A 24,209-nucleotide genomic window follows, 5' to 3' on the forward strand; every position below is an offset into this window, starting at 1 on the left:
CCCTCCCCTCCCCATCATTCATTCACTCAGTCTGCCCGCCTGCTGGCTCTGGCAGGCCAGGCTCGGTGCTGCGAGGAGCCGGAGGAGGAGAAAACGAGGGGAGGGGGAGGTAAATTCGCGTCTAGGAAAAACAAGTAAAAGTAGGTGACGGTGTTACACAGCATGCACTCCTCTGTACTGTGCACACAGGAAAGGTCACCTTGCTGGCTGGGATGGAGGAGGCTCTGAGTGGGGCCCAAGGAAGCGCACTAGATACACGAGGGCAGGGGAGCCGGGCACTGCTGAAGGCATCAACGTCCAGGGGCCAAGCAAAGGCCTGGACACCAGACCCTTCCAGAAGATACCCTGCAAACACACATTTTCTGTATTTCTCTGGGAACCACAATTCCCAGAGTTTCAATCATGAGCATGTAAGAAAAACATTACTCATCCAATCTAAGAAAGCTTCCAACAACAAAATCCCAGGGACTTTTCACCCTGGAAGCAGCCCTCTATAAAGCATAAGAATTTAAGTAAACCTGAACCACGAAACTATAACCCTCAACATGTAATAAAATGCCCTGTATTGTAGGTGTATGTGCTAAGTTTGATGAAAAAGTCTCACCATGTATATTAAAAGTATAGTTCTATCAGAAAGATCAGAAAGCTTTTCAATAATTACAAGAAGTGACCGTTTTACTTAAGTCATATGTACTCAGTTTGGGATTTAACATTAGCATCAGCATCATCGACCTTTAAACTCCCCCAGTATAGACACGGATGACTGTAACTGCGTGAAGGGGCAGCACTGCCTTCTCAGCAAGGGGACAGGAAGGCGATGGGGAGTGAAGCAAGGAGTGTGCGTTTCCAGCTATGCACAGTAAAGCCATCTCGGCACACAGTTTGTATTTTACTTGTGTCAGTGAAGGCTGGCTCACAAAACCACTGTATTTGTAGCTTCCATTAGTTTCCTTTTGAAGGGCCAAGTTTTCCCTTTTCTTATTATGTGATGGTACCTGCAATGCATATCCTCAGAACTTAAAACTTTCAGCTTTAAGAACATGCTCGCTTCCTTATTTTTCTGTGTCTGTCCCGTATGTCTACTTTCTGAGCAACTTTCCTGGGCTGTGTGTGCCCAGCACGTTGCCAACCAACCTTTAAGCCACCAAAGTTAAATAAAAGGGGGGGGGGGGAGTCTGTAGTAATTGCCTAAGGACAAGCCGATGCACCTTGCCAGCCACGGCCACCAGGCTGGGGATGCCTCTGAATCACTGCTCCTCACCCAAGGTGAAAAAGCCACAGACTCTCAGGTAAAATAAAAAGGAGGTGAATTTCGGGTTGGAGCAGGGAAAGGAGGGGGAGCAAGGTGGTGACAGGTGGCCAGAAGCAGATATAATCCTGGAGCAGAATTTATGCCCTGCTCTTTAGTGGATGAACCAAATAAATAACAGTGAACCCCATTAATGAGGAGCTTAAACAGAACTGTGGGCTCCGATATAGATGACTCTATGGATATTCTTCATGCCCCATGTGAGCTTGGCTGGCAGTAATGTTAGGATTTCATACCAGAACTGCGTGGTTGGGGGCTAGGTGAGTTAATTTCCCCCCACTCAAGTGACACATACAAAAAGCAGAAATAGACAACAGAATGACAGATTAGATAGATCTAATGACAGGTAGAGAGATCTCTGACTTTTAGTGTGCACATACACATGGAAAAATCATCTAAAATAAAAGAAACTGTATGGATTGGTGGATTTTAATGCATTTTTGTAGATCAAAGTGAAATAATTTCCAACAGAAAGGTAGGAGATAAGAAATACGGAAGGGGGGCAATGAAGGTTTAGAAATTTCATTTTATAAGCAGGCCTAAACTAAGGGTTTCTTAAAATTTCTGCCTGTTTTCAACATTCACAGGAAATTAATATTCTTGAGTGTTTCATTCTCAATTCTGGAACTGTTCAATGTAAATCACAAAAACTGAAAACGACACAAGTCAACTCTTGGGTTGTAACTGATGGTAATCAGAGGCACTGAGAACAGTTTCTCCCAGATGCTGGGGGTTGTGAAAGGACAAGACTGGAAAAGAAGTTTCAACTTAATTTGTCCCTTCTTGTTTGCTATCTACAACAAGACAATGGTCCTGCTTTCACTGGGACAGCGCAGCCTCCCTGCCATCCTCTGATAGCAACTTGTACGAACCAGACCTTAAAGAGTTTCAGCACAAGAATAACAGTTTTTTAAAAGTAACAATATTCTGGGGGACAGGGGGTGAACAATGCCAGTTAAAGCCTTAGTATAATGACAGAAAAGGAAAATAAAATGTTAAACCTCAATGCAATTGAAAAAATGTACTCTTCTTGCATGGACTCATCAATGCTGCTGCTCACAACATAGCCTCATACCATTAAAACTGGTTAATCCTCCGGAATTGATGTAAACGATAATGTGCATATTATCTCTCATCAGGGCTGGCCATCTTCCACTCGAGGCCTATAAAACTGTCAGACTTCTCATACGCTGAACAAATTTAGTAAAAGAATAAATAAGGATAATGCTGTTGCTGAAATGCAAACATAATAAGCGGTCAAACATCCGATCTCTATTGCTAGTTCCAAGAAATACTTTTACGAAGTTAGGCCCTCTCTGAAATTAATTGCTCACTTTGAGATGAAATTTATAATGAAATGACATACAAGGAGCTGTTGACACAACTTCTATCAACACCTGCCAGAGGAGGAGCTGCCTGATAAAGCTGCTAGTTCTTCCTATGAGGCCAGGAAGGCTTCGAGAGCTCCCAAGGCCTTCCAGGTTTTTCCTGCCCTCTCTTTACAAGAGACAATACATGGCATTGTGGTGGCATCTGCAGTCTGATCCTTCAGAAACTTTGTAAGATGATTAATAAATGCTCAAGTAACATGAAAAGCATACATAAATCTTCACTTAGACGCTTTTCCATTTCTATTCTGTTAAATTCATTGTGAAAGGACACTCAGAACCCTCTATAGCTCAGCAGACCACAGTTAAAGATGCAGTCACTATTTCTTTATCAGGGGCTCAAACATTCGTTCATTCTAACCTTGAAACAGTTCCTCCCTCAAGGTATACTGTGTTGCAGAAGGGATCCCTGTTACAAAAGCAAAATTTCTGGGCAAGACCCTGATAAGTATATGAAAACACAGCGGTATCTAATGCTTAAATATACAAAATGTGTTTTTCAGGATTAGATGCCTGAAAAAGGTAGAAAACAGAGTGAGCCAACCTTGAAAGTCGGTAATATAATACAGCAGTAGAGACATCAAATTGACAGAGGAGGGAAATGCCTCTTTCCAAACACTGTCAACTAGGCAAAATTACCCAAAGCAAATGTTATTTTTGCAAGACCCCAACTTTTGACAAAAGTTAAATATTCTCTGCAGCAAATATGCAGAATGTACAATAATATATTGTTGATTCTTACGAACAAGCAAACCAAAAAGTACCACGTGCAAATACAACATAAGCAGGTCTAGAAGGATTTTACTCCATTCAGGGATGAGAGCACACAGAAAAATCAAACATTTCCTTCCCACTGGCAAAACAAGGGACCCATTTCACACAGCGATAGAAGAGGCTATATAATATTCCAAAAATAAGTTTTAGCTAAAAAAAAAAACCCCACTATATTATTTCCAAGTATTATTACTTTTTACTAGATCACAACACTTTTAACTTCATATTTACAGAACACTAGATTGCTTCGTGTTTTTCACACAATAAAATTTTAATTTACCTCACATATTACAGTCTATATTTCCAGATTCAGACTCATAAAATTGCACATTGGTTCAAAGAGTGACAGTGCTTGCAAAGTTTTAAGAGACTTGCTTCAAGTAAATATGGAATAAAAGGCATCTTATTTGGAAACCTCAGTTTAATTTCACAACTTTTGAGCTACCTACTATATACTCGACTTTCCCCCCCCAATTAGATGCAATAAGCCAAACACACACCACTATTATTAGAATCTGATTTTTCAGTACTACCTCACTAACAGTCTACAGGTGGGTAGGGGATTAAAGACAATGACATATCCCACAACTACAACCACTCTGCTCTGAGTAAAAGAGCTAAAGCACCTACCTTCTCCTAGGCTCTTTCTTACTCCCTGGAACAGTATTAATAGTGTATAAACAAATGTTTAAGCTAAAAATTCCTTCCTTTCAAATATGTGCTGCTCTCAGATTTACTTTTGTATAATGGCCTTAAAGTGGTGTATCAGACAGTGACTTGAAGACATATTCCATTTTCTGACTGAAAGCCAATAATGCTCATGAATTTTTTAGCTGGAAGACACTTCAAGATGCCACCGGGAAGACTGTAATAAACACATTAGGCTGCAAATGGGCGGCAGCCGCCCTGGAACACATGCTGCAATAATCAAATCAATGCTAAATTCATGCTCACTGGCTACACAAATATTTTGCTGTAATGATTCCATCATCTGAATCTCTCTTAAAGAAGGAAAAATCCTCTCAAGTCTTCTCTTAGCAAAATTCAGTGCAGAATCTGTAAGTAGAGGAGAGCTGATGTAAACTGTCATTACCAACAGGGGAGATGTCTAGTCTGACATCAGGGGACAAGGCAATTTCTACTTTCTCAGTTCTCACAGGCCCCGTTCCTTAACATAGCCACTCACTGGGCCGCTTAGAATCCAGCGACGTCAGCGGTGCAAATGTGGCCAGGAATAGCAAGACTAGGTTTTAATAGGCCTCAGATGAGAAAACATCCCGGGAAGAAGCTGCATTCCTTGCATAATGTAAGCATTTCCCTCCCTGTCCAGCCCCGTGTACTGAGTCCCTATTAACATTCTGAAAACCAGTTTTCACTGTGGGCCTAGGACTCTGGAAAGAAGTCATCAAATTAAGAACTACAATGTAGTGCTTGTGTTTGAGATTCAAAACTTGACCAGGTTAAAATTCAATTATCTGTCATTACTGTGAAACCCATTTTAAACTTCTTTATGAGATTAAAGGAACCATTCTAATCTGTGAGGAAAACTTACTGAAATGGCAAAGGCAAAACAGTCTGTAGCTGCATATAAGTATTTTTATTACTTCAGCTGTAAATAAATAAATGGGTGTCCTCTCCCACGTGACCCTGCTTGTTTTTTTTTTTTGGGGGGGGGGGCTAACATTTATTGAGTACTTATTATGCACCCCTTGCAGATTATCTAACCTCTCTGACCTATTTCCATAAATAATTTGCTCAAGTCACGCAGATTAAAAAAAAAAAAGACAGGCCTGGAGTCAAACTCAGGTGCAGTGATAATATAACTATCATTTATTAAGTATTAACCATCTTGGCAAGCATTCTCTATGTACTTTATATATATTAACTTTACCTGTGATTCTCGCCATTTTACAGACAAGGAAACTGAGGTACAGGAGAGAGAAAGTAACCTGACCAAGGTCACACAGGAAATTTTAGAGGTCACAAGAGAATCCAATCGGTTACTCAATTCTTAACCAATGTGACATGAGCACTGAGGAGCCTATACCTTTAAAAAGTTATTGTTTAAATCTAGGTGACATACAATATTACATTAGTTTCAGGTGTACAAAAGCTCACCAAGTCTAGTGATCGCCTGTCACCGTGCAAACTTGTCACAATATTATTGACTACAGTCCCCTTCAGAGGATCCAATACTTCAACATTTTCATTGAAAAGAGAAGCAAACTTATGTATATTATATAAAGCAGTTTATTTTAATTTTATAAGCAATGAATACATTAATTTCAAAGTATGTTTCTTTTTGCTAAAAATGTAGCAATATTAATGTAAAATATAAAACACTTCTTTCTGCAACAAACATACATACTTTAGAATCATTCATCCATCTAGTCAATAAATAATGTACCAGGCACTATTGTAGATATTGGAGAAAGCCATGAACAAAAGACATGGTCCCTGTCCTGACACTCACGTTCTAGCGCAGAAAAGAGCTCATGCCTCGGCTTATCAACAATTATTTCCTGAAGAGGAATGAAGTATTATTGTTATTACTGAATTATTATGAAGTTAATGAAATAACAAAACCAGCTAGGAATTATCTCAAGCACACAAAGAAAGCTGAATTTCATTCAAAATAGTAAAAGCCTCTTTTCCTGTAGAATTATAAGTAGTAATTGATTAATTTCAAAAGTTATCAAGAGCAATTCTAGAAAATGATACCTATTACTTTAATAATTTCATTTTAACTTTAAACATAACCATACACATTTGAGTATCAGCCTCCACTGGGTTTCACACTGTCTTTCTTGCATAAATCTTGCCTATCATTAAGGCACTGTCCACTATTGCCAATTTTTATTAAAATAGAGCTGTAACTTATAGACACTCAGATTCTTTTAAGAGTTTATAAGGTACCGATTTTTATTATTTTTTTCCAATCTTAGATAGATGTGCTGCATATACCTATTTGGGAGCAATTTTTGTCCATTTGACTGCATTTTTCAAAGCATTCATCTTAGCTTTTGAAGCATGTGTCTTTTCAAACTCATACTTAATCAGTTATATAATATTTAATTAACTTATGCAATTACAATAACAAGTATAACTGGCATAAACTAGTTTGGACAAGAAGCTGGCTCTTGGAAAGCACACCATGCCACTGTGGGGGCAGAACTGTGGGGTGTTCTACAGTTGCCCACCAGCCCAGAGCACTCGCTAACAGCAGTGTCAGTCCTGTGATTGGCAGGTGATTGACCTGTGATTGGCAGGTGGTTAATCCAGCCTATCAGTCCCAATGGAGGTTGATAAGAAATTCAGAATTTACATAAAGTTAACCTGAGGGCAGAGGTCATTCAAACATCCAACAAGTAAGTATCTGTTAGGTGTCATGCATGGTTCTAGGTACTGAGGGAGACAGCAACGAACAAAACAGATGAAGTCTTTTGTATGTGACGCATGTTCCAAAGAGGAAGGAGGGGAAGGAGGAAAAGTAAGACAGATACACATTTACCACATCATAGTGATGAGTGCTACAAAGAAAAAAAGGTAGGGTGAGGGTAGAGGACAAGGTAGATGGGGTGAGGGGTGCTGTTTTAAACAGGTGATCAGGAAGTTCTTGATAGAGTGGCACCTGAGCAGAGACCTTTCTAACAGAACTCTCAGGATTCATAACAGAATTTCTTTACTATGCAACCATTAAAATAAAATTCATGAAAAGCTACAAAATGTAGTAGCTAAAGAGCATATCCTCCGTGTTAACTCTGGTTTGGAATCCCAGGGATACCACATATCATGTTAATTATGTTCTTTGGACCTAAGTTTCTTCATCTGTAAAACTGTAGAAATAACAATACATGCCTTTTTATATTTGTTGAGAGCATGACATGTAAGGGGCACAGAACAGAGATTGGCACCTATTCAGGGCTTAACTGTCAACATGATTGTAGGCTGAGTTTAATAGGATGTAAATGTTTGTGAAATAATGTAAGCTGATGGTGAATACAGTTGGAGAGAAAAATTAATTTATTGGGAAAAAACTGGAAGAAAATCCACCTAAACAGCAGCAGTTAGATTTTTTTGATGGGCACTATTGGTGAAATTTAATTTCTGTATTTTCCAAATTTCCTTTCACTAACACAGACTTTTATGAGTTCAGAAAAAGAAGGAAGGAAGGAGGGAGGGTGGGGAAAGAAGGGAGGGGCAGGTAGGCTTGGTAGTTTGGGACTCCTCATTATTTCATCCTGTTCTCCTTAACTTCAGAAACTTTATGATGTTTTTTCCTCCTACTGACGTGACTCTTTCAAAGCAAGAAAAATACCTAAATCACAAACACCTTTCAGCAAAGGTTACTAAACTTGATAAGCTTTCTTAGGAAAACCTCACCCTTCCAGTTCAGCTGAAAAGCCATCCCCTTTAGAAAGGCTTCCTAGTTCCCACTAAGAGGAAGTAAAGGCACCCTCCTACTTAATCCCAGGCCATGGTATATAAAATGAAACGAACACTTCTCTCTCCTGCATTAGGGCATCCCCTGGGCACCCACTACCCTCATGAGCTAGCCCGGCTCAGGCCCCTAGGCAGACCCACACTGCTGCTCCCCCTTCCAGTTTCTGGGTGCCAGAGACTACACTTAAGACACTCATTTTCTCATTCATGCTTATTTAACTCCATACTTTTTTTATGAGTTGTCTCTAATCACACAGAACAAAGTGGGGGCAAAAGTTTTAAGCATGTTACAGGGACAAAGTATAGGACCCAAATTAAATGCTTGTGGTTCTAGAAGAAATAAGGGACATATTATGGCCCCTTCTGGAAGTTTAAATTATGTTTCCTTACTAGGGTAAAACTGTATAAGAAGTCTTTCTGAAACAGCCTTTTTTTTAAATGCTCGTTCTCTGTTCTCAGTCACTCTTCTACAGAAGCGGAAAGTGTTTAGTGGGAGGGCCTCTGATTCATTTTTTTCACCATACAAATTCCTACAAGCTTTCTTTTGGTCAGATGGTTACAATAACTCCAAGGAGTATTTGCTATGAGGCAACAGTTGCCATTAAAAATAGAAAAGGCAGCCCTGGATCAACAGGACCCCCCCTCCTCCTAAAAAAAAAAAAAATCCAATTTGGTCTCATAATAATAAGCCAGCTTAAGTATTTTTATTTGCAAATAACACATACCTACAGAACAATTTACTGAGAATTACTAAAATTTAGAAAGTTATTTATAAGAGTTATTTTTAAAGAATTTAAAAATTGCCCAGCTGGGTGTGGCTGAGCAGTTGAGCATGGACCTAGGATCCAGGAGATCACGGTTCGATTCCCAGTCAGGGCACATGCCCAGGTTGAGGGCTCAATCCCCAGTAGGGGGTGTGCAGGAGGCAGCTGATCAATGACTCCCTCTTCACTGATGTTTCTATCTCTCTCCCTTCAATCAAAAAAGATATGTATACATATAAAGAATTTAAAAATTACCTTAGTATCTGAAAATATGAGCCAAAACACTTACTTTAACCATTTTTCTCTCTCTCAAATGTTGGGTTTTGGTGATTATTAAAACTAACCCTCCCACTGTAGCTTATGAGAGATTTATATTTCAGCTTAAGTTTCAAACTTGGGACACACAAACAGCTTTCAGTAGAAGTGCAATCACACTGTTAGTATTGTGATTGTACAAAGGAGCCTGGTCCTCTAGCCTCAGGATCAGAGGCCAGGGAGCCCTCCAGTTTCAATGAATGTCGTAAGAGCATAGTTGTTCTGGAGAGCTGTAAATGGAGGGTTTTCTCCCCTTTAATAGCTCCAGATGGAGAGTTACTGCATTTTGTGGAACTAAATATAACAACTCAAGAGTGGTAGCTTCTAAATTAGTCCGTGGGTAGTTAATACAAACTAAAACCCAAATGAGCTTAAAATGCATTATAAATAATTTAATGGACTAAATAAGGGTGTTCTAGAATAGGCAATGAAAAGATTAAAACAAACTTTTTCTACTGTAGAATGTGTCATTCTCTACCTTTTATTTTTATTTTTTATTAGTCCTCAAACGTGTTTGTACTGAGAGTACAGAATAACTGTTTTGTAAAAATGACACCTATGGCCTGGCCAGTGTGGCTCAGTTGTTGAGTGTTGACCCATAAACCTGGAGGTCACTGTTCGATTCCCGGTCAGGGCACATGCCTGGGTTGTGGGCTCAGTCCCCAGCAGGGGGCGTGCAGGAGGCAGCCAATTGATGATTCTCTCTCATCACTGATGATTCTCTCTCCCTCCCTCTCTCTCCCTTCCTCTCGCTGAAGTCAATAAAACAATATTTAAAACAAAAGAACAAACAAAAAAGAAAACTATACCTATGGATAAAGACCTGGAAGATTGCTGGCACTTTATTGATCCATAACAGGCAAATAATAAGCATGAAATAAAACCTTAAAGAAATTAAGATAATTGCTTGACACTTCAGAAATAGCTAACTATATTACACTCATTTTGTCTGGTCCTCAAATCAAAAGGATATGAATTCATTAAGCTGAAACTTGAATCCTGATTCCAACTGGGCCAGACAATGTGCAGAAAACTAAGCTAACTCTCAGAAATATCACAACACATTACGTGCTCATAAACACAGGCATATGACTGCTGTAGTTTGGCGTTTTGTTTTAGGCCAATGTTTCAAAACCTAGAGGAATGACTATTACTCAGGGCAAAAACACATTTCGGCTCAGACAATTAAGTTTTACAAGGTTAAGTTACTAAAGAATACAGGTCTCCTTTTGGTATTAAAAATATAACCTAAATTATAGGGCTTTAATTTAAAAATCAATTTGCATTCCTTTCCTTCTGATGTTTAACTGCACTGATAATTATTGAATAGCTGCTGAGGGCAAAGTTCTGTGCTCAGTGGACACCAAAATACAGCTACTGAGTAAGAAACAGAACTTACCTCAAGAAATCAAAGATTTAGGAAGAAGAAACAAGTATGGAATTAACTGACACAAAATACCATATACATGAAAAATACAAAGGTCTAATGAGGGGAAAATTACTTTTTATTGTGGAGAGCCTTGGAAAAGATTTTATGAATGTCAGAGTTGGGTTTTAAAGAATGGGTACAACTTTTCTTTTTTTTAATCCTTACCTGAGGATATGTTCATTGATTTTAGAGAGGCTGGGGGGGGGGGGGTGAGAGAAAGAGAGAGACATCGACGTGAGAAAGAAACATCAATTGGTTGCCTCTGGTACACACCCTGAACCGGGATCAAGCCCTCAACCTTTTGGTGTGCAGGATGACACTCTAACCAACTGAGCCACCTGGCCAGGGCAAGAACAGGTACAATTTTTCAAGTGAAGCTGGGTAGTGGGTGAGGAAATAGGAGATACCTGCAGGGCACCATAAAGGTGCAGTTAGCAAAGAGCAAGGCTAGGCTGGGACTTACTGGGTGAGGCTGCATGGCCATGCAACTGGCACAGGGAGCCTGGAACTCTCCCTCCTCCTCCAACCTCCTTTCCTCCCAGGTAGACGGGAGGCCCTGGTGATGGTGCTGGCTGTACCCTACCTAAACCAGGGCAGCCACAGAACTCTGCTTCTCAAGGTGCCACCTGGGAACTGTCAGAAAGGCATGCTTGAGCCCCAGCCCAGCGTGCCTGAATGAGGAACCAGCCCTTCTGAGATGTGAAGCCTGCTGAGGTTGACTGCCCAAACTTTGGAGAGAACTTTTCTTGCCCCATCAGTGACCTGAAATGGGACTAACTCATAGTAATTCTCTTCTTCTCTGACAGAGAAGGAAAAGGAGAGATAGGCAGAGTACACTGTATTCACTGAATTCATTTATTTACCAGATATTTAAATAAGTACCTACTTTGTAGAGTCAGAATTAAGAAAACTTTAAAGGCTAGAATCAGCAGTAGTTCCTGTTGATTAAATAAACCATGGGCTCAATGAAAAGTTCTGAGGCAGAGGTGGTAAAATCAGTTATGCTAGAAAGATCAAAGATGAGCATGGCAGAATCATACACAACATTCCTGGCAGTGTGGGGGGAGCAGAAGACTAGCTAACAGGATATTGCAAAAGGCCATACATTGTACGATTGCATTTCTATGAAATATCCAGAATAAGCAAATCCATAGAAACAGAAAGTAGATGAGTGGTTGCCAGGGGATAAGGGGGAACGGGCAAGGGGGAGAGACTGCTAACAAGTACAGGGTTTCTTTCTGGGTTGATGAGAATGTTCTGAAACTACGGTGGTGATGGCTGCACAACTTGTGAATAAACTAAAAACCACTGCACCTTTTGAAAGGGTGAATTTTACATTATGTGAATTATATTTCAATAAAGCTGTTATTAAAAAACCAAAAACAGCAAACAATTAAAGCCCCACAAACTGATGCTGATAACCCAACAAAACCATGGAATGGATGATGGCCTGCAAGTATTTAGGAAACACACTGGCAACTATTATGAGCATGACTTCTCTATCAACAGGTCATCCTAAGTGAATCTTCCTTATTCTATTGCTAAAAGATTAGAGTACTAGTTCTATTTCTTTAAGTTTTATTTTTGCTTAATAAAAGTAATATACATGTTCACAGTAGAAAGTTCAGAAAATACAAAATGCTAAAGAATAAAATTGTATGTATTCCTACCACCCAGAGAATCACCATTAACTATAAAAAAAATTTTGCTCAGTAATCTAAAACACGTTGTATGGACATATATAATTAAACACAAACTGTATATAGTCAGCGCCACTTAACAAAAGGAACACGTTCTGAGAAGTGCGTCATTAGATGATTTTGTTGTGCAAACAGCACAGAGTGCACGTACACAAACCTAGGTGGTATAGCCTACTATGCGCCTAGATTAGATGGACAGCCTCCTGTTCCAGGCGACAAGCCTGTACAGCAGGTCAGAGCACAAAACAGAGATTAAATCAAGTACAAGAGAAAATGGTGCAATCAAGAGACTCAGTAAACAAGAGATGTGTGAGGATGCTGCCGTGTAACATGGCATACTGCTTTACAGCAAAGTTGTTTTTTTTTAAATAAGTAGAAAGAGCATGCTCTAAAATACCAATAAAAAGTATAGTATAGTAAATACATACACCAGTACCATGGTCGTTTATTTAATTATCAAGCATCATGTACTGTACATAACTCTATGTGCTATACTTTTTACGACTGGCAGCGCAGGAGGTCTGCTACAACAGCATGTGAGTAATGCGTTGTGCTAGTACATTACGATGTCACTAGGCAATAGGCATTTTTCATTATAGTCTTCTAGGACCACTGTTTTATATTTGGTCCACTGTTGATTGAAATGTCGTTATGCAGCACATGACTGTAATCAATTTTATAGATGCTTTTTTTGTTTTTTTGTTTTCTTAATGCTATATACTAAAATTTTCCATACTAAATATGTCTTCATAACATTTTTACTGGCTCTATAATATTCCATCATATGAAGATACTATGAAATATTTAACCATTTTCTATAATCATTTATCTTTCTTTCATTTTTTTAACTTCTATAAATAACACTGTGATGAATATCTTTTATATAAATACTGATCTACATTTCTGACTATTAACAATAATCAACAGTCTTGATACAAAAGTCTCTGAAATGTAATTACTAGATCAAAGAGTATGACCCTAGTGAAGTCTACCTATGTATACTGTCAAATTATTTTCCAAAAAGGCTTTATTAATTTACAATCACCTCAGTGGGGTGTGCAAGTCACCACCTCCTCAGAATTCACAATAGTAATAGGTATTACGATTTTTTGCTGACTTAAAAGATTACGGCATATGCCTTGGCCGGTTCGGCTAGTGGTTAGAATGTCGGCCTGTGGACAGAAGGCTCCCAGGTTTGATTCCGGCCAAGGGCACGTACCTCAGTTGCAGGCTCCATCCCTGGCCCCCAGTCAGGGCATGCGCAGGGGGCACCCAACTGATGTGTCTCTCTCACACTGATGTGTCCCACCCCCCCCCGCTCCCTCTGAGAAGCAATGGAAAAAACATCCTCGGATGAGGATGAAAAAAGAAGAAAGATTATGGCACGGTATTATTTCACAATTCAAGCTGATTACTAATACTGAATATCTTTAAAATATTTATTTATAAGCACTTCATTTTTACTTTGACAAAAGAATGCTGAGTCGGGCATGGCTTAGGCACAGTCTGCTCACGCCAGCTAGGCCTTTGGCAGAATGCTACACGGAGATGGGGCAAAATGCGGGTGGGTTCTGCCGGTGGTCCCCACCCACACTGGACTGCTAACGAATCACCTGAAGAGTTTACAGAAACATGGATTTCCTGGCTCCACCCCAGGCCAACTAAATCCCAATCCCTGCAGAAGAACTGTGGTGGTCAGTGGAAGCCGGCCCAGCCCTGATTGGGAAGGAGGCGCGGCCTTCAGAACCATGGGCCGGAAGACAACGGAGAGTTAGTCAGGGCTGCTGGAGTCACATTCGGGGTGTTAAGTAACTGATTATTATAAACAAAGAGAAGTTCTCCACTCTAGTCTGTTTATTTTTTTAATTAGTGACTTGGGAAAAGCATCTGTTTATCAAATAAGCAGATCACACAAGAAATGAGAGTTTTTAGTGGATTCAAAGTTTTGTTTGAAATGACAAAAAAGTTCTGGAAATGGACAACACTGTGAATGTACTTAATGTTACAGAACTGTACACTTAAAAAGAGTTAAATGGTAAATTTTATGTTATATATACTTCACCACAATTTTTAAAAAACACATATTGACAAAACAAAACAAATGACCAGGACACCACTCCAGACCCATTAAATCCAAGATTTTAGAGGCGTGGGCTGACCATAAGCATTTTGCTTAGAAGCTCTCTGGGTAACTCAGATGTTCAAACAGGGTTAGGAACTGCTGCTTCACATTTCCCCCGTAGTGTCACCTATGTCCATGGTTCCCCAAATCTTTCTTTCCAGCCTTCACCTCTCAAAGGTTACACCTCAAAAATCCAGCTAGGGGTCAGTTCGCAGAATTGAGCTCATCCATTCCTTCTCCTCACCCTAAAATTGCCCCACCTGAAAGAGCACCCATTCGCTGAACATAACCCTTAAATTCTATATTCTCTCCATCCAGTCATCCATAATGTGACTTAGCCTCTAAAGACTCAAGTCTCTCTTCTCTTCACTATGGTAATCACTCCTGCTCTGGTGCAACCTCCATCACCTCTTACCTGGATTCGCTAACACAAGGTTCCCTACTTGCAGATAATTTCTCTGCTTAAAATTAATAGACTCCACTCCCTCCAAGCCAAAGTCTATGCTGCCCCAATAGTCACCTAAGCTGCCTTATGATGGAGCCCTTGCCCACTTCTCCAGGCTCGCCTCCCACTCCACTGTCTGCCCCTATGATGTGTACATGGTTCCTCACCTACCACACACTACTTCTCACCTCTTTCCTTGCGCTTGTTAAACACGGCACAAACCATGTATCTTCCCCTCTGGGATAACTCCCACTCCTCTTTTAAGACCCAGCTCAGATGACCCTCTCCCCTAAAATAAATTCCCTTCCTCTGTCCTTTAATATCCTATATGTAACTCTACCATTTACCAGGTATATCATAATTACTTACGTCTTTTCCCTACCAAACTTTAAGCTCCTCAAGGAGCAGAAACTAAGTATGTTTCATCTTTTTATCCTATGCCCTTATCAGAATGCCTGACACATAGCACCTAATGTTGACTGAATAACTTGCTTTACAAACTGGTATGGATTTGAAGCTATTTCACCAAAATAGGTAACACCATTGAACATTTACTATGCTCTACCTGTATTATTTTATTCAATCCTCCCCAAAACCCTAAGAAACCATTACTATCATTATTTCCTGAAGTACACAGAAAAATCAACTAACACACCCAAGGTCAAACACAGCCGACAAGTGGTAGAAGTGAGATTTGAATCCAAGCAGTCGACTCTGGAGCCTGCGCTCTCCTGCCAGCACACTTCCTCTCTACCTGATGGAGATACAAATCTTCTCACCTGTGCAGGTCTCATCTCCTCCAGTAGATATTTCCTCCCAGTTTTTACCTCTTAAGATTTTTAGAATCTTAATATACAGCTTTGTATCTTTTAAAATTTAAGAGAAAACTTCAGCATGCTACTTACTACATAGTCCTCATAACCAGCATAACTACCCACAAGGACAAAGGTAGAATCTTGCAATGAGACTGAAAAAAAAAAATCCACTATTTTAAGTTCTAAAATAGGGTAAAGCAAGATGATGGTCACTTAGGTGATAATAACCAGGGATTTTAGTTGACTGCCAGCTTAAAAGAAAGCAACCAAATGACTTGATGCTAAAAATTAAATTAAAATGTACCCTTAGATTGCAAGAACAAAAGCAAAAATAAAAATCTGTAATTCAGATAGAAACATGAGATTCCATGTTCCTCTAGAAGGTAGAACTAACAGGTACATAGAGAATTTGGTCAATGAGCAGACACTAATTAAAAACTTATTTAAATAAGCAGGGATATGAGAAAGAGAGAGTTTAAAACCACTTGGGGAGATGAAATATACATAGCTGAGAAAACAAATTAAGTGTGCTGAAGGACACTTCACAGAGATGTCTTAGGTGTTCAGTAATTATAAAGTGTTGGACACAATACTAGCCAGTGCATTACTTATTCTCAGGGCTCTACAAGGCTGATAATGGCCCCCGTTTTACAAAGAAAAAACAGATTCAAAGAAGTTAACTGAGTCTTGAAGTCTCAAAGCTTACAAGTCATGGCACTCAGGCTTTCAACCAAGCTCTGACTGCAGATCGCATGTTCTTTCCACAATTGTACACACTCTAACATAAGCCATTAAATAACTACTTCAAAATACAGCACAGGAGGCTTGTCAGTAAGGATACAGGAAAGTCTAGGCACACATATTAGAAAGCATGAACATGTCATCCTCAACATTTTGGAATGTCCATCCCTGGCGATCTTCAGCTCTAACATCACGAGACAGAGAACTGACATCGGAATTGCCAGGTACGGCCACACTACCACACGTGGACTTTCCAATGTGAACTGAATGGTTAATGGTGTGAATGAATCAGAGTCTTTGTTCTCTCCTCTCAGCATTACCAAGGGAAGTGTGAACCTTTCCCTCAATTTCCTTTTGAGTTCTCATGCCACTGTAATATGCTTATTTGTGCTTCTGTTCATTTCCAGTCCTCAGACTGGTCTCCCAACCTCCAGGTACCAACTGTAACCAACAGTCAATACAGTGCATTACTTGCTTGAACACAAATTATACTGAACTTGGGAGGTTTAGGACTGGACCAGCCCCCTACTAGCTCAACTGTGTCCTCAGTGAGCTCCATACCTGTAGCCTAGACCCCCTACACCAGTGAAACACCTGTTTGTTTGTTTGTTTTTGTCTGGCAATAACTGGGTCCATTTCTCTTACTTTGGTAATTATACTCACAGTAATCCTTGTACAAGAAACAACTTCCCACTTATATCTGTTACCTTGTCTCTCCCCCCTACTTAACCCTAGGCACCCTGATAACATTTCCAACCAAGTACATTAGAGAATTATGTCTCAGAATCTAATTCCACCTGTCTTGAAGTTACCTGGGAGTTGAAATAACCTGGGAAGTGACCAGGGAGCAAACCAAGGAGCCCAGAGGGGCCTGTGGATTGTACAAGTCATAGGAATTCTCTTTCAACCCTGGCAGAGGGAGATGTATATAACTCAACAACAGTTAGCTCTGACCAACATAGATCCTGGCTTATTTTCTAAATGAAAGATAAAACTCTACAAACAACCAAGTAGAACAGGTAGGGAATTTAAATCGGTCTTCTCATTTTAGATGGGAAGAAAATGTGAGATCCAGAATCCTGTACATCTTCTCGGTAAATGTCTCTGGGACCCGACTCTCCTGCACCCCATTCTTAACTGAATGATCCATGCCCATAGCTTTCCCTGTGGACCCTCAGTGGGCTATTCCAAGGCAGCTCTGATCCAGCTCCCCACACAGAAGACACCACAACAATACAAGAGACACTGCTCCCTGGCACTAGGTGGAGGTATCCAGTCACAGGCTGCCCAGCAAGCTATTGGAGTGGCTGGCACAGAAGTCCTATCCAAAGATAACAGTGATGGGCTGAGTCTGTGAAATATATAAGACAGAGCTGTTTTGTAGGCAGAAAGAAAATTTGAAGAGATACACCAAAAGAAATTACAGAGAGGACCTTTGTTACCACAGTCAACAAATACATAGGGATTCTCGACCTTTCCTCACAGTAAGTCATATCACATGCTCAATTCTTCCAGATTTCAACAGTTAGGAGGCTATCAAATAGATATGGAAGCTTTTGAAGTGGGGGGATTTTGGGCCCAAGAGCTATAAACTCTACCCCTTCCTACCAAAGATAGAAGCCCTACTGAGATGGGCAGCCCTACTTAACTGCATCCCCTATCATGGCCCCGGAGTCACATGAGGCCTGCCTCATCTCTTGCTTTCACCATTGACACACTGTGCAACTTTGGGAAAAGAACTTAACCTTTCAGAGCCTCAGTTTCCATGTCTGTGTAATTCAGAAATAGTATTCACTTCACAAATTTGTATGAAAATTAAATGACAAAAACACACAGTCTGATATGCAGACATTGCCTCATTTAGTAAGCCAGTCGCCTTCATTAATATTGCCATGATTATCTGAAACACTTGGTCCTCCACATATACTGCCCCCTCTCGTTTCAGCTCTTACGCAGTAAAACAAGTTTGCTCTTTGCAGTATATTTAGAGCCACATTTTCCACATTTTTGTGCTCTTTGTTGATGCCCATTTCAAATGGCCTCCAGGCATAGTGCTGAAGGGCAGCCTGGTGTCCCTATGCACAAGAGACTACGATGTGCCTTATGGAGAAAATATGTGTGTTTAAGATGAGCTTCATTCAGGCAGGAGCTATAGTGCTGCTGGCCGTAAGTTCAATGTTAATGAACCAACACTATATATGCTATAAGGGTTCCTTAAACAGAAACACATTTAAAATAAGGTTATGTGTTGAGTTGTGAGGTTTGAAGGAAACTAACTCTGTATTTCCCCAAGAAGCAGTGGCTCAGTCTTCGCTAATTCAGTGTCAGCCACCACTTTACAGAACATAACTCCTGCAAGTAAGAATAAACTATTGTTCATTAAAGGTAGAACATGGCAGTAGTTGAGAATGCATAGGGCCAGATCATGAAAAGGCCTTTTATGGCCTACCAAGGAATGTGTCTAATCTGGTTATAGATGAAGACTGTGGGCTTGGGAAGGCTCTATACCATCCTGTTCCTTGGTGTATCCCTAGTGTCTGGCACAGGTGCATCACCCAGAAGAAAGACTACTGCCCCACTGTCTCCCTCACATGCTGCCCCCTGGGCTCAGAGCACTGCTGACAACAGAGAATCCGGGGAGCCACCAATGGTCCAGTAGCCACAGTGGAAGTCAAAAGAAACAGGTGAAATTAAATTTAGTAATATCCAGGGTGGGGCAAAAGTAGGTTTACAGTTGTTCGTATGGAAAATAATACAATAATTAATAAATAATAATACAAGAACAAACTGTGTTTTGAGTACTCACAACTATAAACCTACTTTTGCCCCACCCTGTTTTTGCACTCATGTGCATTAGCCACACCTCAAATGATCAAAAGCCACTTGTGGCTGGTGGCTCCTACGCTATGCAGTGAGGCCCTCGAGTATCTTCATCATCCACTTCAGAATCAGACCAACTTTCACCATCTCTCTAAGGGTCCCCTGATCAGTGTTCTCCTGACCCCAGAGACAGTCCCTTACTCATCTCCTGTACTAATAAAAGACATGACAAACTCTTACAATAAGCAGCTGTTAAATAAATGAACAGGAGGATATGAGTGCAAGAATGAAACTGGCTATTTCTGCATTTTACAAATAAACCAGGTAGGAGGGTACATCAACGGAGACCAAAGGCAAATGATAAAGCTATATCCACACTTTACTTCCCCATTCATTTCCAAGGATCCAGTTACAAAGACTGAGTGAGAAAAACCTTTTCCACCATGAACCCCGACGAGAGAGTGACATCACCTAGGAATCAATACGCCTGTTAACTATTAAAGTTTTACGAAGTATAAGTGATCCCTCTCTGAAATTCTATGTAGACACAAGCTCCTCTCTCGGGAATGTGTACATACGTAAAGTGACTTACAATAAATCCTAAGCCAGTGTTATTATTCCAGGGGTGCTCTCAATATCTGACAACAAGGGTTCTCTGGTTTTTACATCTGGGTGGAATGCAGTGAGTTAAATGACCTTGGAAACAGCAAGGTCTCCATTTGCCAAGAAAAGGAGAGGTAGCTCATTAAGAAAGTATACAGCACACGTCTTCAACTTCAGATCGTCTCCACACCGCACTAATCTCCTGGTAATTCACAGTTTATCTCCCGAACCAATCTCTGCCACCCTGTGTCAATGTTCTCCCTCATATAGTGATCATCTCCCTCTAAAGCAGATTTCTGAATCAGCTGTGAGTTACTTGTTATAAATGTTTCTTCACAGTGCAAACCAAACACCATTTAAACGATGCTTTAGTCTTAACATATTTGAAGAAGAATAGAAGTTCATTAAAAGTACAAACACAAAAAACAAAATCACTTCTACCTTAATCCTTGTCTCTATGTTCATTCTGTCCTCATTCCAGAATAAACCAGCAATTCCAATAACAGCACAGTTTGAACCTAGTATACAGAGCAATTTAGAGCATAGGCTATGGAAGCAAACTACCTGGGTCTGAATCCTACTCCACTGCTCATTAGCTGTGTGAGCTTGGACAAGTTACTTTACCGCTCTGTGCCTGTTTCCTCAACTGCAAAACAGGCACAGGATAGCACAACCAGTGTTGCTGTGAGAACTAAATGAATATAGGTGAGGTTCTTAGTGTCTGGCACGGAAGTTCTACATAAAGATTAGCTTTATGGTTAACAAAACTACTGTTGCTTGCTAATGTTGTCCTCATCAAAAGACGGGAAAATTCAATTAAAAGAAAAAAAAAGAGAGGGAGGAAAAATAAAAGCAAAGCCCCCAAAATGTTATTTATTATTAATAAGATTAAATAAAAATAACATTTAAAATTGGACATTTTCTCATTTAAAATTCTAAAACACGAAAGCAAAATTTGAAAAGGCCAATTAAAAACAAAAAATTTTAAAATCCTGGCTGGGTAGCTCAGTCGGTTAGAGCATATAGTCCCGATACGAGGTTATGGGTTTGATCCCCAGTCAGGGCACATACAAGAATCAACCAATGAATACATGGATAAGTGAAACAACAAATCTCTCTCTCTCTCTCTCTTCTCTCAAAAAACACCAAATCAATTAAAAAATATTTAAAAAAAATTTTAAAGTACTTGTTACCCGATGAAGTTTCAACGTAATACTTATCATTCATTTTGCCTAGTTTCTAAGGATTTACAGAAATAAAACATGAATTCTAAACATAAACCTCATAGAATGCTTTTATAACCCTTTAGATTAGCCAAATAACTATTATTTGATTTAACATCTAAAATGATGAAACCAAACATCTGGCTTCTACCTCAATACAGGCATAACTTGTTTGATTGCAATTTGCTTTATTGTGCTTCCCAGATATTGTGTGTGTGTTGTTTTTTAACAAACTGAAGGTTTGTGGCAACCCTGCGTTGAGCAAGACTATAGGCACCATTTGTCCAATTGCAGTTGCTAACTTCCTGTCTGTGTCACATTTTAGTAATTCTCCCAAAATTCCAAACTTTATTATTATAATATTTGTTATGATGACCTGTGATCAATGATCTTTGATGTTACTATTGTAACTGTTTTGGTGAACTTAATACGTGTTCTGACTGCTGTACCAACTGGCCATTCCCGTCTCTCTCCCTCTTCTCAGGCCTCCCTATTCCCTGGGACACAAAATGCTGAAATCAGACCAATTAATAAACCTACAATGGCTTCTAAGTGTTCAAGTAAAAGGAAGAGTTGTACATTTCTCATTTTAAATCAAAAACTAGAAACGATTAAGCTTAGTGAGGAAGGTATGTTGAAAGCCAAGATAGGCCAAAAACCAGGCCTCTTGCATCAAAATTAGTCAAGTTGTGAAAGCAAAGAAAAAGTTCTTAAAGGAAATTAAAAGTGCTATTCCAGTGAACACATGAATAATAAAAAAGTTAAACAGCCTATCTTGCCATGGAGAAAGTTTTAGTGGTCTGAATAGATCAAACCAGCCCTAACATCCGTTAAGCCAAACCCTAATCCAGAGCAAGGCCCTAAATCTTTTCAATTCTAGGAAGACAGGTGAGGAGGCTAGCAGAGGTTAGTTCATGAGGTTTAAGGAAAGAAGCAGCAAGTGCTGATGTAGAATCCAGAAGATCTAGCCGAGATAATTAACAAAGGTAATTACACCGAACAACAGATTTTCAATGTAGACAAAACAGCCTTCCTTTGGAAGAAGATGCCATCTCTATGATTTTCATAGCTAGAGAGGAAAAGCCAATGCCTGGCTTCAAACTTCAAAGGACAGGCTGACATTCTTGTTGGGGGCTAATGCAGCTGGTGACTTTAAGTTGAAGCCAATGCTCAATTACTGTCCTCCAAATCCCAGGATCCTTAAGAATTATGTTAAATCTCTGCTGGTGCTCTCCACATGGAACAGCAAAGCCTGGATGACAGCACATCTGTTTACAACATGGTTTACTGAATATTTTAAGCCCACTCTTAACACCTACTGCTCAGAATAAAACATTCCTTTCAAAATATTATTGCTCATTGATAATGCACCTGGTCACCCAAGAGCTCTGATGGAGATATACAATAAGATTAATGTTGTTTTCATGCCCAGGAACACAAAATCAATTCTGCTGCCCATGGGTCAAAGAGTAATTTCAACTTTCAAGTCTTACTATTTAAGAAATACATTTTGTAAGGCTATAGCTGCCATAGTGATTCCTGTGATGGATCTAAGCAAAGAAGTTTAAAACCTTCACGGGAAGAGGTCAAAATATCAATATTAACAGGAGTTTGGAAGAAGTTGATTCTAACACTCATGGATGACTTGGAGGGGTTCAAGGCTTCAGTGGACGAAGTTAACTGCAGATGTGGTGGAAATAGCAAGAGAATTAGAGTTAGAAATGGAGCGTGAAGATGGGACTGGATTGCTGCAATCTCCTGATCAAACTTGAACGGATGAGGAGTTGCTTCTTATAAATGAGCAAAGAAAGCGTTTTCTTGAGATGGAATCTACTCCTGGTAAAGATGTTGTGAAGACTGCTGAAATGATAACAAAGGACTCAGAACATTACATCAACGTAGGTGATAAAGCAGTAGCACCGTTTAAGAGGACTGACTCCAATTTTGAAAGAAGTTCTACTGTGGGTAAAATGCTATCAACCAGCATCACATACTAGAGAGATATTGTTTGTGAAAGGAAGAGTCAACAGTGGCAAATTTCATTGTTAACTTATTTTAAAAAATTGCCACAGCCACCTCAACCTTCAGCAACCACACCCTGATCAGACAGCAGCCATCAACGTCAACAAGGCAAGAGCCTCCACCACTAAAAAGATCATAACTTGTTAAAGGCTAAGACGATAGCTAGCATTTTTTGGCAATAAAGTATTTTGTCTTAAAGTATATCTTTATTGATTTCAGAAAGGGGAAGGGAGAGGGAGAGAGAGAGAAACATCAATGATGAGAGAGTCGTCATGGATCGGCTGTCTCCTGTACGCCCCACCCCCTACTGGGGATCGAGACCGCAACTCGGGCATGTGCCCTGACCAGGAATCAAACCGTGATCTCCTGGATCCTAGGTCGATGCTCAGCCGCTGAGCCATGCCTGGTGGGGCTAATAAAGTATTTTTTAATTGAGGTATATACATTGTTTTTTTTGAAATATGCTATTGCACACTTAATAAACCATAGTATAGTGTAAATCTAACTTTTATATGCACTGGGAAACAAAAAAATGTGTGTGACTTGCTTTATTGAGGTGATATGGAACCAAACCTGCAATATCTCCCAAGTATGTCTGTATATTTCTCAACTTGCCTGGGTTTTAAAAGGGAACAACTTATTCAACATCAAGATAATATGATAGTATTTGATATTTCTGACACAATCTTTAAAAAACAATAGTAATAATTAAGTTATCTTTAAAGTTAAAGGCCAGTGCATGTTTATGTTATACTGTTAGTGATTATTACATTACAAGCAGTAACCCTGTGTGTTAACTGTGAGCTGGGTGAAAGAAGTCATTGCTAGAACTACAATACACACCAGAAAATGCCAAGTCTTACCTCTTTAAGGACTACAACACCTGAGAGAGAAATGGGTAAACCAAGGGATTCTAAACTTTTCTCAGCATTCCTGAGTGATAATTTTTGGAGTAAACCCTCTATGAGGTGCTTGGGAACAATTTGCTAGCTGTTGCATAGACTTTTTTACTTGATGAGTTTTATATTCCCTTGGCTTCCAAAGAAGTAAACTGTGTCTAAAATATAGCCCAATACCTTAATCCCATCTAAATCTCCCCAAACATTTACTTTTACAAACAAAAAAATTCCTATGTACATATTTCATCGAGTTTTACAATGCTGAATGCTAAGATCATCTTGAATTCCATCTTTTCTTACCCTATCTTTTTCACAAATTAAAAATCATTCTCAGCAGCAAACCCCCTCAGCCTGACAAGCTCAGACCTGGTTGTAATATTTGTGGTTAATTACTGTG

The 24,209-nt window shown here is 39.7% G+C and overlaps 1 protein-coding gene across 6 annotated transcripts in view; it reads right to left on the reverse strand.

Annotated features, from left to right (window-relative positions):
• Window positions 1-24,209, reverse strand: part of NCOA2 (nuclear receptor coactivator 2) — a 248,877-nt gene that overhangs the window by 84,364 nt on the left and 140,304 nt on the right. The gene's annotated exons all lie outside the window — the stretch shown is intronic.

Source organism: Miniopterus schreibersii, assembly GCF_964146895.1.
Source record: "Miniopterus schreibersii genome assembly, chromosome: 17".
Lineage (NCBI taxonomy): Eukaryota > Metazoa > Chordata > Mammalia > Chiroptera > Miniopteridae > Miniopterus > Miniopterus schreibersii.